The sequence below is a fragment of the Cherax quadricarinatus genome, chromosome 94 (assembly GCF_038502225.1).
Source record: "Cherax quadricarinatus isolate ZL_2023a chromosome 94, ASM3850222v1, whole genome shotgun sequence".
NCBI lineage: Eukaryota > Metazoa > Arthropoda > Malacostraca > Decapoda > Parastacidae > Cherax > Cherax quadricarinatus.
Window position 1 is genome coordinate 2438391 of NC_091385.1, and position 13570 is coordinate 2451960.

General features: G+C 42.9%; 1 protein-coding gene across 2 annotated transcripts in view; it reads right to left on the minus strand.

Moving 5' to 3' along the window:
- LOC128700866 (protein embryonic gonad-like) overlaps window positions 1-13570 on the minus strand; it is a 508931-nt gene that overhangs the window by 59300 nt on the left and 436061 nt on the right. Inside the window, exon 1 of one of the 2 annotated variants that reach the window (XM_070104724.1) lies at window positions 2112-3148. The exons of the other annotated variant lie outside the window; for it this stretch is intronic. The gene's annotated coding sequence lies outside the window, so the exon portion shown is untranslated. Of the gene's footprint in view, window positions 1-2111; window positions 3149-13570 lie in introns of those variants that run through there. 2 annotated transcript variants of the gene reach the window in all.

Consider the following 13570-nt stretch of genomic DNA (forward strand, 5'->3'; position numbering starts at 1 on the left):
AGCGTTGAATACAGTGCCTCCTAGGGTCGATTACAGCCCAACCTGTAATCATATCCCCTACAGCCTGTAGCCTATATTCTCATAAAGACTTGCCGTGGTCTTCAGACCTACCTGCAGGCCAAATTATAGCTTGCCTTTGTGCTGAAACTTGCCTGTAGACCTTACCATGGCCTACCCTACTATAAAAATCGGTCTGCAATCCCGATTTCTGTCTGCTTTGGTTCTAGAAACAGCCTGTAATCCTGAGAGCATTCCAGTTCAGTAATAGAAACAGCTTTCAGCGCTGAATACAACCTGAGCTAATGCTGACTTAGGCTTTAAGTCTAAGACTGAGAGACTGAACCCCTCAGAACTGTCACTTTTATCAAGGCTGACGGACTGAACACCTCAAACTCCACGCGGGCGAAACGTTTCGGGAATGAGGATACCCAAGTATTGCACCGTTTACATGACAAAACTTAATATAAACCTAGCTTAATTTAAATTAACCAAGATTAACAAATTAATCTAACCTAACTTATAAATAACAGCCTAACTTAATCTAACTTATACTAACTTAGCCTAACTTACTTTATCTTAAAAAGCCAATCTTTTTTAAACCAGGAAAAAAGTGATGTTTGCATCAGCATGGAAAAAACTGTTGTTGAAAAAATGAGAATTTTTTCCTACAGTGCTCCTTCTGAAGGGGTCTTGATCCTAGGAGCTGGAGCTACCAATCAAAGCTCATTACCTCTTATTGCCTCAAGCGGTGTATTGACCCCCCTTGCGCGTTTAGCGCTTCCCAGTGATTACAAAAATGGTCAGATACTTTTCTATCGGCGCGTTGAAATCTCTCATGTTTTGTGTGTGTGTGTGTGTGTGTGTGTGTGTGTGTGTGTGTGTGTGTGTGTGTGTGTGTGTGTGTGTGTGTGTGTGTGTGTGTGTGTGTGTGTGTGTGTGTCTGTCTGTCTGTCTGTCTGTCTGTCTGTCTGTCTGTCTGTCTGTCTTTTTTTGAGATTTATTTCAGTGTTTAACTAGTTTCATTAATAATAATAATAATAATAATAATAATAATAATAATAATGATAATATTAATAATTGACACTAATTTTACCAATATTAATATAATTTATTATTGTAATTATTAGTATTTTTTCCTTTCTTAAGCAATTATTTTTCTTCAAATTCTTCCTTGCCTTCACACACACACACACACACACACACACACACACACACACACACACACACAGACCCCTGCAACCTCAACTAGGTGAGTACACACACACACACACACACACACACACACACACACACACACACACACACACACACACACACACACACACACACACACACACACACAGACCCCTGCAACCTCAACTAGGTGAGTACACACACACACACACACACACACACACACACACACACACACACACACACACACACACACACACACACACACACACACACACAGACACACACACACACAGCATTTTACATTTTCATAGAAGCGTTAAACCCTCAAGGTGCTATACAGCACCTGGGGAGCTGAAGGGGTGGAAGACGCAATTAGGTTTGATCCGAGAATGGGAAAGTTAGCTCCAATTCCTTGGATTAAGAATCCTTCAACAGCATCAAAACTTCCCCCCCCCCTTGAGGGAGTACCTGGCCCTTATCTCTCGAAACCAAAAGACCGCTTGAGCGGAGGCCTCGAGAGACCCTTCAGCAGAAATTTAAGAGACAGCTTGAGAGGGAAGGAAAAGACTTTGAGCGGAAATCTAAAGCTACCGCTTGAGGAGAAATCGTTGAGAAACCGCTTAAGAAGGAACTTAGAAAGATCTCTTAAGCGGAAAACTAGAGAGGCATCTTGAGCGGAAACTTGGATATATGTATGATATACATATGTGGTAACAAGGACACATTATTAGATGCGTCTCCAACCAGTAGGATCATTAATCTTAATTGGATCGATAAAACATACTTGTCGATGAAGAGATAGATACGAAGTGATCAATCCCTTAGTCTTGAAGAGGTCTGAGGTGGTCAGTCCCCCAACTGAGGAACTAATCATCTCAAAAAAATGTCGGCATTAATGACGAAAAGTAACTTAGGAAATCCCAGAAATGACTTACTTGAGAGATATGGTAGTTAGAGGTGTAGCCGCGGCAGCTGCAGCACCTCAGATGGTGCTGGAAATCCTACGCTGCCGGAGCACTTCTAAGCCAATCCATAACACGGTTAATCCTCTTGCTGGATTCTTCGCTGTGCTGAGTGACACAAGCCTCTGGAGGAGATGGTCCAGCCTTCTTAGAGCATTTTATTTGCTTCCAAGAGGCTGAAGAAGGGAGGGGCTCGATCTGACCCCCGGAAATGGCCGGGGGAAGAGAAGTTACGGATGTTATGTGGGTAGAACTTTTTTGTGAGTTTTGGTGTTAATGTTTGTTAGTGTGAGAGAGACACTTGTGTTAGGGGAAAGTGGCACTGATTCAGAGGTCCGGGTACACAAGTATTTCTTCCTGTTTCCTGTAGATTTTTTAACGTCAGTCTTTCAGTATCTAGAAACGAAGAACTTTGTCCAAACACTCACAACAAACTACGGATAAGTAAATTCCAGATAAAAGCGATTATCAAGCACGGAGTTCTGAGGTATCGAACACGTAGTTCTGAGGTATCCAGCACGGATGTCTGTGGTGTCAAGCACAAGGGGTCTAAGGCCTGCAGCTCGTAGTTCTAACCACTCGAGAACGTAGTTCTGAGGTATGGAGCAGCGGGTTAAGGCAGCGTAGCGTGAACAGGCGAAGAATCACGGCGCTAGGGCACCTCCTGGAACGACCGACGTACGCTCACTCTGCCTTCGAGCGCACAACTGAGAGCTGATGCCTTCCCAGCCACCTTCCCACTTGATCAGGGTCACAACTGGAGACTACGAAGAACAGGCACCACGCTTCCAGCACTTCCCATAAGACCTTCCTGAAAACATACCTGGAGATTCTTCCCTTCCAGACCCTCAGACCTCCCTGGAAACCCCTCTAAGTGAACCCAAATGACTGCAAGTAGCTGGAAATGGGTTTGTGGGAAAGGGAGGTCGTGTTGTAACGGGGTTTGGGCACACTCAGACACCCTTATCCATGGCCTGGACCTTTACCCTCAACCAGTCGTTTCAGAACCATCTTCACAGAACGATCTCAAGCAATTATCACCCTTATTTTAACCCTGTGGAACGCTCATATACATCCCCCATGTAAACATCCCCTATTCCGATCTATAGTGACATAACAAAAATACGCATCAATCCCAAATAACGAGCTTACTGTCCTTAAACACAGAGGCGAAAATTCAAGTGAAAAGGTCATTGGCAACAGCTTTTAGCCAATGGTAAGTGGTGAACCGTAGGTGGGCGTGGCTGTGTGCGGATAACTCACGCGCTCATTGGACAGCATCTTCACCCCCAGGGGCATCCTGAGGAAGAAAGTGGGTGGAGCTTAACGCCGGGGAGGAAATGGAATTAGGTACAGACGCAGGAGTAAGAGTGCTCAGTTAGTTCTTGACGACCAAACAGTGTAGGTACTCAAAGTGAGCTCCTGATCCTCATAGTGTAGGTACACTTATTGAGCTCCAGTTACTAAAATAAGAGTGCAGACAATGTACTTTCCTCCTCCCGATCTGTAATATCCTCACACATACTTCAGAGAATAGACACTGTACTTCCACCTTAAGAATTACAACATCCCCACCCATCCTTCAGAGTGTCGGCACTGTACTTATACTTCAGAGTGTAGGCACTGTATTTTCCATCCTTCAGTATAGGCACTGTACTTCCCATCCTTCAGAGTGAAGACACTGTACTTCCCATCTTTCAGAGTGAAAACATTGTACTTCCCATCCTTCAGAGTGGAGGCAGTATACTTCACGTCCTTCAGAGTGAAGACACTGTACTCCCCATCCTTCAGAGTGTAGGCACTGTACTCCCCATCCTTCAGAGTGCAGGTACTGTACTTCCCATCCTTCAGAGTGTAGGCACTGTACTCCCCATCCTTCAGAGTGCAGGTACTGTACTTCCCACCCTTCAGAGTGCAGGCACTGTACTTCCCATCCTTCAGAGTGTAGGCACTGTACTTCCCATCCTTCAGAGTGCAGGCACTGTACTTCCCATCCTTCAGAGTGCAGGCACTGTACTTCCCATCCTTCAGAGTGTAGGCACTGTACTTCCCATCCTTCAGAGTGCAGGCACTGTACTTCCCATCCTTCAGAGTGCAGGCACTGTACTTCCCATCCTTCAGAGTGTAGGCACTGTACTTCCCATCCTTCAGAGTGCAGGCACTGTACTTCCCATCCTTCAGAGTGTAGGCACTGTACTTCCCATCCTTCAGAGTGCAGGCACTGTACTTCCCATCCTTCAGAGTGTAGGCACTGTACTTCCCATCCTTCAGAGTGCAGGCACTGTACTTCCCATCCTTCAGAGTGCAGGCACTGTACTTCCCATCCTTCAGAGTGCAGGCACTGTACTTCCCATCCTTCAGAGTGCAGGCACTGTACTTCCCATCCTTCAGAGTGCAGGCACTGTACTTCCCATCCTTCAGAGTGCAGGCACTGTACTTCCCATCCGTCAGAGTGCAGGCACTGTACTTCCCATCCTTCAGAGTGCAGGCACTGTACTTCCCATCCGTCAGAGTGCAGGCACTGTACTTCCAATCCTTCAGAGTGCAGGCACTGTACTTCCAATCCTTCAGAGTGCAGACACACACACACACGCACGCACATCCACACACACACACACACACACACACGCGCGCGCGCGCGCGCGCGCGCGTGCGCGCGTATACACACAAATTACATGTCACTCTAAACAGCAAATATCCCAAACCCCTCCTTTAAAGTGCAGGCATTGTACTGTCCCATCTCCTGGACTCAAGTCCAGGTAGCCTGCTTTCCTGAATTCCTTTACAAAAAATACCCTGCTCACACTCTAACAGCTCGTTAAATCCCAAAAGCCATTCGTCTCCACTCCTAACACGTTCACATTTGTCTGCTGTATGTCCAAGCCCCTCGCACACAAAACGTCTTTTTACCCCCTCCCTCCATCCTTTCCTAAAACGACCCCTAATATATATACATATATATATATATATATATATATATATATATATATATATATATATATATATATATATATATATATATATATATATGTCGTGCCGAATATGTAAAACTGGTCAATTAGCAAGAATTCATTTAAAATTAAGTCCTTTCCGAAATTTTCTCTTATACATTTAGAGATATACTTTTTTCATTAATGTTAATGTAAAAACTTTAATTTTTGCACCAAAAGAATCTTAGAAAACTTACCTAACCTTATTATAACAAGAACAATTTATTTTAGCCTAACCCAACTAAATATATTTTAGATTTGTTTACAATAATTTAATACTAAACAAACACAATGAAATATATTTTTTTCGTTAGGTTCAGAATGATTTTGGCGAAATTATTGCATACACAAATTTTCGCTTATCCTATATGGCAAGATGAGCGTTGCTATTTAAGCCAAGATCGCAAGTTCTGCCTATTCGGCACGACATATTTATATGTCGTGACGAATAGGTAAAATTAGTCAATTAGCAAAAACTCATTTAAAATTAAGTCCTTTCTAAAATTTTCTCTTATACGTTTGAAGACATATTTTTTTTATTTACGTTAATGTAAAAATTTATACTTTTGTACTAATAGAACCTTAGAAAACTTACCTAACCTTATTATAACAGCGGAATTTAATTTGGCCTAATCCAACTAAATATATTTTAGATAAGTTTACAATAATTTAATAATAAACAAACACAATAAAATATATTTTCTCATTAGGTTCAAAATTATTTTTGCTAAATTACTGCATACACAAATTTTCGCTTGCCTTATTCGGCAAGAAGAGCATTGCTATTTAAGCCAAAATCGCAAGTTTTACCTGTTCGGCACGACATATATATCGCAGAAAGATATTTGATTTAGGGAAAAATATACATGAATAGATAGCCAAATAGATAATGTACAAATATAAAGATTAATTTAGAGAAAAGAGAAAAATAACAATTACTGTGACCACAATGTTTACATAGAGAAAGTGGAGATAGGAGGAACAAGAGGAGAAAAACTGGCTTAAGAGAAGTAGATAGTGGGCTGGGGTAAGAGTGTGAGACAGGGGGATGAGGGACGCTGAGATGAAGAGTGAGAGTTTTGGAGGAGACCAGCATGGAGATGATAGGGTGAACCATACCCCGGCCGGGATTGAACCCGCGGTCAGCGAGTCTCAAAACTCCAGACCGTCGCGTTAGTCATGATAGGGTGAATTTGTTTCTCGAAGAGAGGGTCACGGACCCCTGTATGAGAACCCTTAGTTTCTTACTCTGAAACAGCGACCTCTATGCGTTGAAACCACGAACTGCCTGGGCTGAAACCACGACCTTCCTAAGCTGAAACCGTGACACAGGTTAATGTGTTTACATATCTGTGAATTATGATATATATTATGTATCAGACTGACTCACCTTTTTGAATTTACAGGATTTGAGCTGATATCCTACCTAAGCTCATTTACAGGCTGGAAGCTGATATCCTACCTAAGCTCATTTACAGGCTGGAAGCTGATATCCTACCTCAACTCATTTACAGGCTGGAAGTTGATATCCTACCTCAACTCATTTACAGGCTGGAAGCTGATATCTTACCTCAAATCATTTACAGGCTGGAAGTTGATATCCTACCTCAAATCATTTACAGGCTGGAAGCTGATATCCTACCTCAACTCATTTACAGGCTGGAAGCTGATATCCTACCTCAACTCATTTACAGGCTGGAAGCTGATATCTTACCTCAACTCATTTGCAGGCTGGAAGCTGATATCCTACCTCAACTCATTTACGGGCTTGAAGTTGATATCCTACCTCAACTCATTTACAGGCTGGAAGCTGATACCCTACCTCAACTCATTTACAGGCTGGAAGCTGATATCTTACCTCAACTCATTTACAGGCTGGAAGCTGATATCCTACCTCAACTCATTTACAGGCTGGAAGCTGATATCCTACCTCAACTCATTTACAGGCTGGAAGCTGATATCCTACCTCAACTCATTTACAGGCTGGAAGCTGATACCCTACCTCAACTCATTTACAGGCTGGAAGCTGATATCCTACCTCAACTCATTTACAGGCTGGAAGTTGATATCCTACCTCAACTCATTTACAGGCTGGAAGCTGATATCCTACCTCAACTCATTTACAGGCTGGAAGCTGATATCTTACCTCAACTCATTTACAGACTGGAAGCTGATATCCTACCTCAACTCATTTACAGGCTGGAAGCTGATATCCTACCTCAACTCATTTACGGGCTGGAAGCTGATACCCTACCTCAACTCATTTACAGGCTGGAAGCTGATATCTTACCTCAACTCATTTACAGGCTGGAAGCTGATATCCTACCTCAACTCATTTACAGGCTGGAAGCTGATATCTTACCTCAACTCATTTACAGGCTGGAAGCTGATATCTTACCTCAACTCATTTACAGGCTGGAAGCTGATATCCTACCTCAACTCATTTACAGGCTGGAAGCTGATATCCTACCTCAACTCATTTACAGGCTGGAAGTTGATATCCTACCTCAACTCATTTACAGGCTGGAAGCTGATATCTTACCTCAACTCATTTGCAGGCTGGAAGCTGATATCCTACCTCAACTCATTTACGGGCTGGAAGTTGATATCCTACCTCAACTCATTTACAGGCTGGAAGCTGATACCCTACCTCAACTCATTTACAGGCTGGAAGCTGATATCTTACCTCAACTCATTTACAGGCTGGAAGCTGATATCCTACCTCAACTCATTTACAGGCTGGAAGCTGATATCTTACCTCAACTCATTTACAGGCTGGAAGCTGATATCCTACCTCAACTCATTTACAGGCTGGAAGCTGATATCCTACCTCAACTCATTTACAGGCTGGAAGCTGATATCCTACCTCAACTCATTTACAGGCTGGAAGCTGATATCTTACCTCAACTCATTTACAGACTAACAGCTGTTATCCTATCTAAGATATATTACTAAACAAGCAACGAAAGGTGATCAAGTGTGATCCAAGGAAAGGTAGCTCTAACTGCTTGGATCAAGAGCACTTCAGCAGCATCAATTCATCTCACATTGATAATTAACTATGATAAGTCTAATAAACAACAATAAAAAAATACCTTCAAATCTATGTAGTTATCTTTGCTACTATCTATATTACCACCTAAGAATGGTTATCTATATTAGGAAAGATAACCACTGTATCTAAGTTTCACCCACTTAATTTATAAAACTTTCCAATAGTCAAAACAGATTTAACTGAAATGTCTAGAGGACATTTAGATTATTAATACTTCTAAAAACAAAGCTGTCGATCTAGATGATATATCACCTTGGGTCTGGAAAATAACGTGCAGAATACCACAGCACCGTCAACTATATTTCTGATTTCTATTCGAGAATGTCAACAATTTGACAATTGAAGAATTACAACTCCTCTTACTTGATATATATATATGTAAAAAAAAAAGTGAATTGTTCACCTGTTTCACTGAACATAATTAGAAAACGGTTTTGAAGTCTTGTTTTTTTAGGGGTGAAGAACGTAACCCTATTTCTTCTATATATTTTTTGCTTCATGTAAACGACTTTTTGTCAGGAATGTAAATACTGTGTTATGCTAAGAGTCTTTGAAGGGTCTTAGCATCAGTGGACTAAGTGAAAATCGTTATCGTGGCGAGAAGAGTGCGTTGTGAGAATGTCTGAGAGTCCTGACACACGATAACTAACTCCTGTCTGGTGTTCCGGAGCATTGCTGGAATTAGCGCATGCACGGCAGCGCACTGCGGGCGCAAATATCGCAGATACTTGGACGACAGCAGCGCAGAGGAGAGGCAAGGCTACGAGATGCTTCAGCCTTGTGAGATACATCTGACATTATTATTAAGAAATAAGCAGCGTGTAGATCATCTCATTGTCAAGATGGGAAGATGACAGTAAATTATTATTATTATTATTATTCTTATTATTATTATTATTAGTGTTAGTGTTGTTATTAGTGTAATTATTAGTGTTGTTATTAGTGTAATTATTAATACTGTTAGTGTAATTATTATGGCTATTAGTGTAATTTTATTATTACTGTTATTACTGTAATTATTACTGTTGTTAGTGTAATTATTAATACTGTTATATTATTAATGATAATATTATTAGTATTTTTGTTGTTGTTAAAGAATGAGACACTTGTGCAGCATTTGAGATTAGTTAATGAGGAAACGTTTCGCCACTCAAGTGGCTTCTTCAGTCCAATACAGAGAAGAACGATGGAAAATGAGGAGAAGTTTGAGGTAATCAGTCCCTCATTCTTCAAACTTTCAGTTTTCTAAACCATTTACATATATAACATTATTATTATTATTATTATTATTATTATTATTATTATTATTATTACCTCTGAACCTGCATGAGTCTTATAGTGCTACCTGGATATGAAAAGGAAAAAAATGATACGCAGTTTCGCGACTAGGAATGCGGTCGCATTTCTGGACTGCCGCTTGTATTATGCTGAGGGCAAAAAAAAGTGGTCGACATTTGCCGCTATCTGAACAAGGGCGAAGCTGGAGGATGCTGAGAGATGAAAGATGCTGAGAAACGGAAGATGCTGGGAGATGGAAGACGCTGAGAGATGGAAGATGCTGGGAGATGGAAGATGCTGGGAGATGGAAGATACTGGGAGATGGAAGATGCTGGGAGATGGAAGATGCTGGGAGATGGAAGACGCTGAGAGATGGAAGATGCTGGGAGATGGAAGATGCTGGGAGATGGATGATACTGGGAGATGGAAGATGCTGGGAGATGGAAGATGATGGGAGATGGAAGATGATGGGAGATGGAAGAAGCTGGGAGATGGAAGATGATGGGAGATGGGAGAAGCTGAGAGAAACTAAGAAGAACCGCGAGGTGATAGAAGCAGAGAGGTGCTAGAAATAGCTGAGAAGTGCTAGGAAGATCTGAGAAGTGCTAGAAGCTGAGAAGTACTAGGAGGAACTGAGAAGTGCTAAAGCTGAGAAGTGCTAGGAGCTGAGAGGTGCTAAGAGAAGCTGAGAAGTGCTAAGAGCTGAGAAGAACTAGAAACTGAGAAGAGCTAGGAGCTGAGAGGCGCTAGAAACTGAGAAGTGCTAGGAGCTGAGAAGGGCTAGAAGGTGAGAGGTGTTAGAAGCTCAGAAGTGCTAGGAATTAAGAAGAGCTAGGAGCTGAGAGGTGCTAGAAACTGAGAAGTGCTAGAAGCTGAGAAGTGCTAGGAGCTGGGAGAGCTGTTATAAGAAAAGTTGTGAAGAGCTGTAAGTAGGTCGTATGTGTTATGTGTAGGTCATATGTGCTATGCGTAGGTCGTGTGTGCTGTGTGTAGTTCGTAGGTGCTGTGTGTAGGTCGTATGTGCTGTGTGTAGGCCGCATGTGCTGTGTGTAGGCCGTATGTGCTGTGTGTAGGTCGCATGTGCTGTAAGCACGACGTATGTGCTATAAGCAGGTCATATGTGCTATGTGTAGGTCGCGTGTGCTTTAAGAAGGTCGTATGTGCTGTAAGCAGGTCGTATGTGCTATGTGTAGGTCGTATGTACTGTTAGTCTATATTTTTTACATATATTTTAATGATAATGGTGATTATGTATATACCCCTAAAGATGTGCAACTCTCAGTATATATATACCTAGAGGTACACATCTCTTAGTGTATACACATCGAGGGCGTATATCTCTCTCAGTTTATACACTTAATGTATCTCAATTTACATACACCCAACGATATCTCTATGTGTATATACACCGAGAGACATGTATTTTAAGTGTATACACCTCTAGACGTGTGTATTTCTCAGTGTATATAACAACAACAATAATAATAATAATAATAATAATAATAATAATAATAATAATAATAATAATAATATCTTTATTTACTACAAGTACATGTACAAGGTATACAGACCATAGCTGACATCAGTGACATACTACTATATAGAAAGCCACTTGCTATGCTTAACATTTCTGGCAAATTAGGTCAGTTTTGTCCCAGGATGCGACCCACACCAGTCCACTAACACCCAGGTACCCATTTTAATGATGGGTGAACATAGACAACCGGTGTAAGGAAACACTCCCAATGTTTCCACAAATTCACCGGGAATCGAACCCGGACCTTCACCGTGTAAAGCGAGAGCTTTTGCCACCAGGCCACGGAACACCTTAATATGAGGCCTATATTTCTCAGTTTATACACAGTTTACCTTTATCCCTATTTTATGTATTAAGTTTTCTTGATTAGTGGTGTAGAGATTACATGCAGTCTTAATGACCCTCGCGTAGTGACTGGTGGTGTACAGGTGACATGCAGTCTTAATGACCCTGGTGTAGTGACTGGTGGTGTACAGGTGACATGCTGTCTTAATAACCCTGGTGTAGTGACTGGTGGTGTACAGGTGACATGCTGTCTTAATGACCCTGGTGTAGTGACTGGTGATGTACAGGTGACATGCAGTCTTAATGACCCTGGTGTAGTGACTGGTGGTGTACAGGTGACATGCAGTCTTAATGACCCTGGTGTAGTGACTGGTGGTGTACAGGTGACATGCAGCCTTAATGATCCTCGTGTAGTGACTGGTGGTGTACAGGTGACATGCAGTCTTAATGACCCTCGTGTAGTGGCTGGTAGTGTACAGGTGACATGCAGTCTTAATGACCCTAGTGTAGTGACTGGTGGTGTACAGGTGACATGCAGTCTTAATGACCCTCGTGTAGTGGCTGGTGGTGTACAGGTGACATGCAGTCTTAATGACCCTCGTGTAGTGACTGGTAGTGTACAGGTGACATGCAGTCTTAATGACCCTAGTGTAGTGACAGGTGGTGTACAGGTGACATGCTGTCTTAATGACCCTGGTGTAGTGACTGGTGGTGTACAGGTGACATGCTGTCTTAATGACCCTGGTGTAGTGACTGGTGGTGTACAGGTGACATGCTGTCTTAATGACCCTGGTGTAGTGACTGGTGGTGTACAGGTGACATGCAGTCTTAATGACCCTCGCGTAGTGACTGGTGGTGTACAGGTGACATGCAGTCTTAATGAACCTGGTGTAGTGACTGGTGGTGTACAGGTGACATGCAGTCTTAATGACCCTCGCGTAGTGACTGGTGGTGTACAGGTGACATGCAGTCTTAATGACCCTGGTGTAGTGACTGGTGGTGTACAGGTGACATGCAGTCTTAATGACCCTCGCGTAGTGACTGGTGGTGTACAGGTGACATGCAGTCTTAATGACCCTGGTGTAGTGACTGGTGGTGTACAGGTGACATGCTGTCTTAATAACCCTGGTGTAGTGACTGGTGGAGTACAGGTGACATGCTGTCTTAATGACCCTGGTGTAGTGACTGGTGATGTACAGGTGACATGCTGTCTTAATGACCCTGGTGTAGTGACTGGTGGTGTACAGGTGACATGCAGTCTTAATGACCCTGGTGTAGTGACTGGTGGTGTACAGGTGACATGCTGTCTTAATAACCCTGGTGTAGTGACTGGTGGAGTACAGGTGACATGCTGTCTTAATGACCCTGGTGTAGTGACTGGTGATGTACAGGTGACATGCTGTCTTAATGACCCTGGTGTAGTGACTGGTGGTGTACAGGTGACATGCAGTCTTAATGACCCTCGTGTAGTGACTGGTAGTGTACAGGTGACATGCAGTCTTAATGACCCTAGTGTAGTGACTGGTGGTGTACAGGTGACATGCTGTCTTAATGACCCTGGTGTAGTGACTGGTGGTGTACAGGTGACATGCTGTCTTAATGACCCTGGTGTAGTGACTGGTGGTGTACAGGTGACATGCTGTCTTAATGACCCTGGTGTAGTGACTGGTGGTGTACAGGTGACATGCTGTCTTAATGACCCTCACGTAGTGACTGGTGGTGTACAGGTGACATGCAGTCTTAATGACCCTCGCGTAGTGACTGGTGGTGTACAGGTGACATGCAGTCTTAATGAACCTGGTGTAGTGATTGGTGGTGTACAGGTGACATGCAGTCTTAATGACCCTCGCGTAGTGACTGGTGGTGTACAGGTGACATGCAGTCTTAATGACCCTGGTGTAGTGACTGGTGGTGTACAGGTGACATGCAGTCTTAATGACCCTCGCGTAGTGACTGGTGGTGTACAGGTGACATGCAGTCTTAATGACCCTCGTGTAGTGACTGGTGGTGCACAGGTGACATGCAGTCTTAATGACCCTCGTGTAGTGACTGGTGGTGTACAGGTGACATGCAGTCTTAATGACCCTCGTGTAGTGACTGGTGGTGCACAGGTGACATGCAGTCTTAATGACCCTGGTGTAGTGACTGGTGGTGTACAGGTGACATGCTGTCTTAATGACCCTGGTGTAGTGACTGGTGGTGTACAGGTGACATGCAGTCTTAATGACCCTCGCGTAGCAGATCGTCTTAAAATCAACCCTACGTTGGGTATTTTCTCTTCAACATA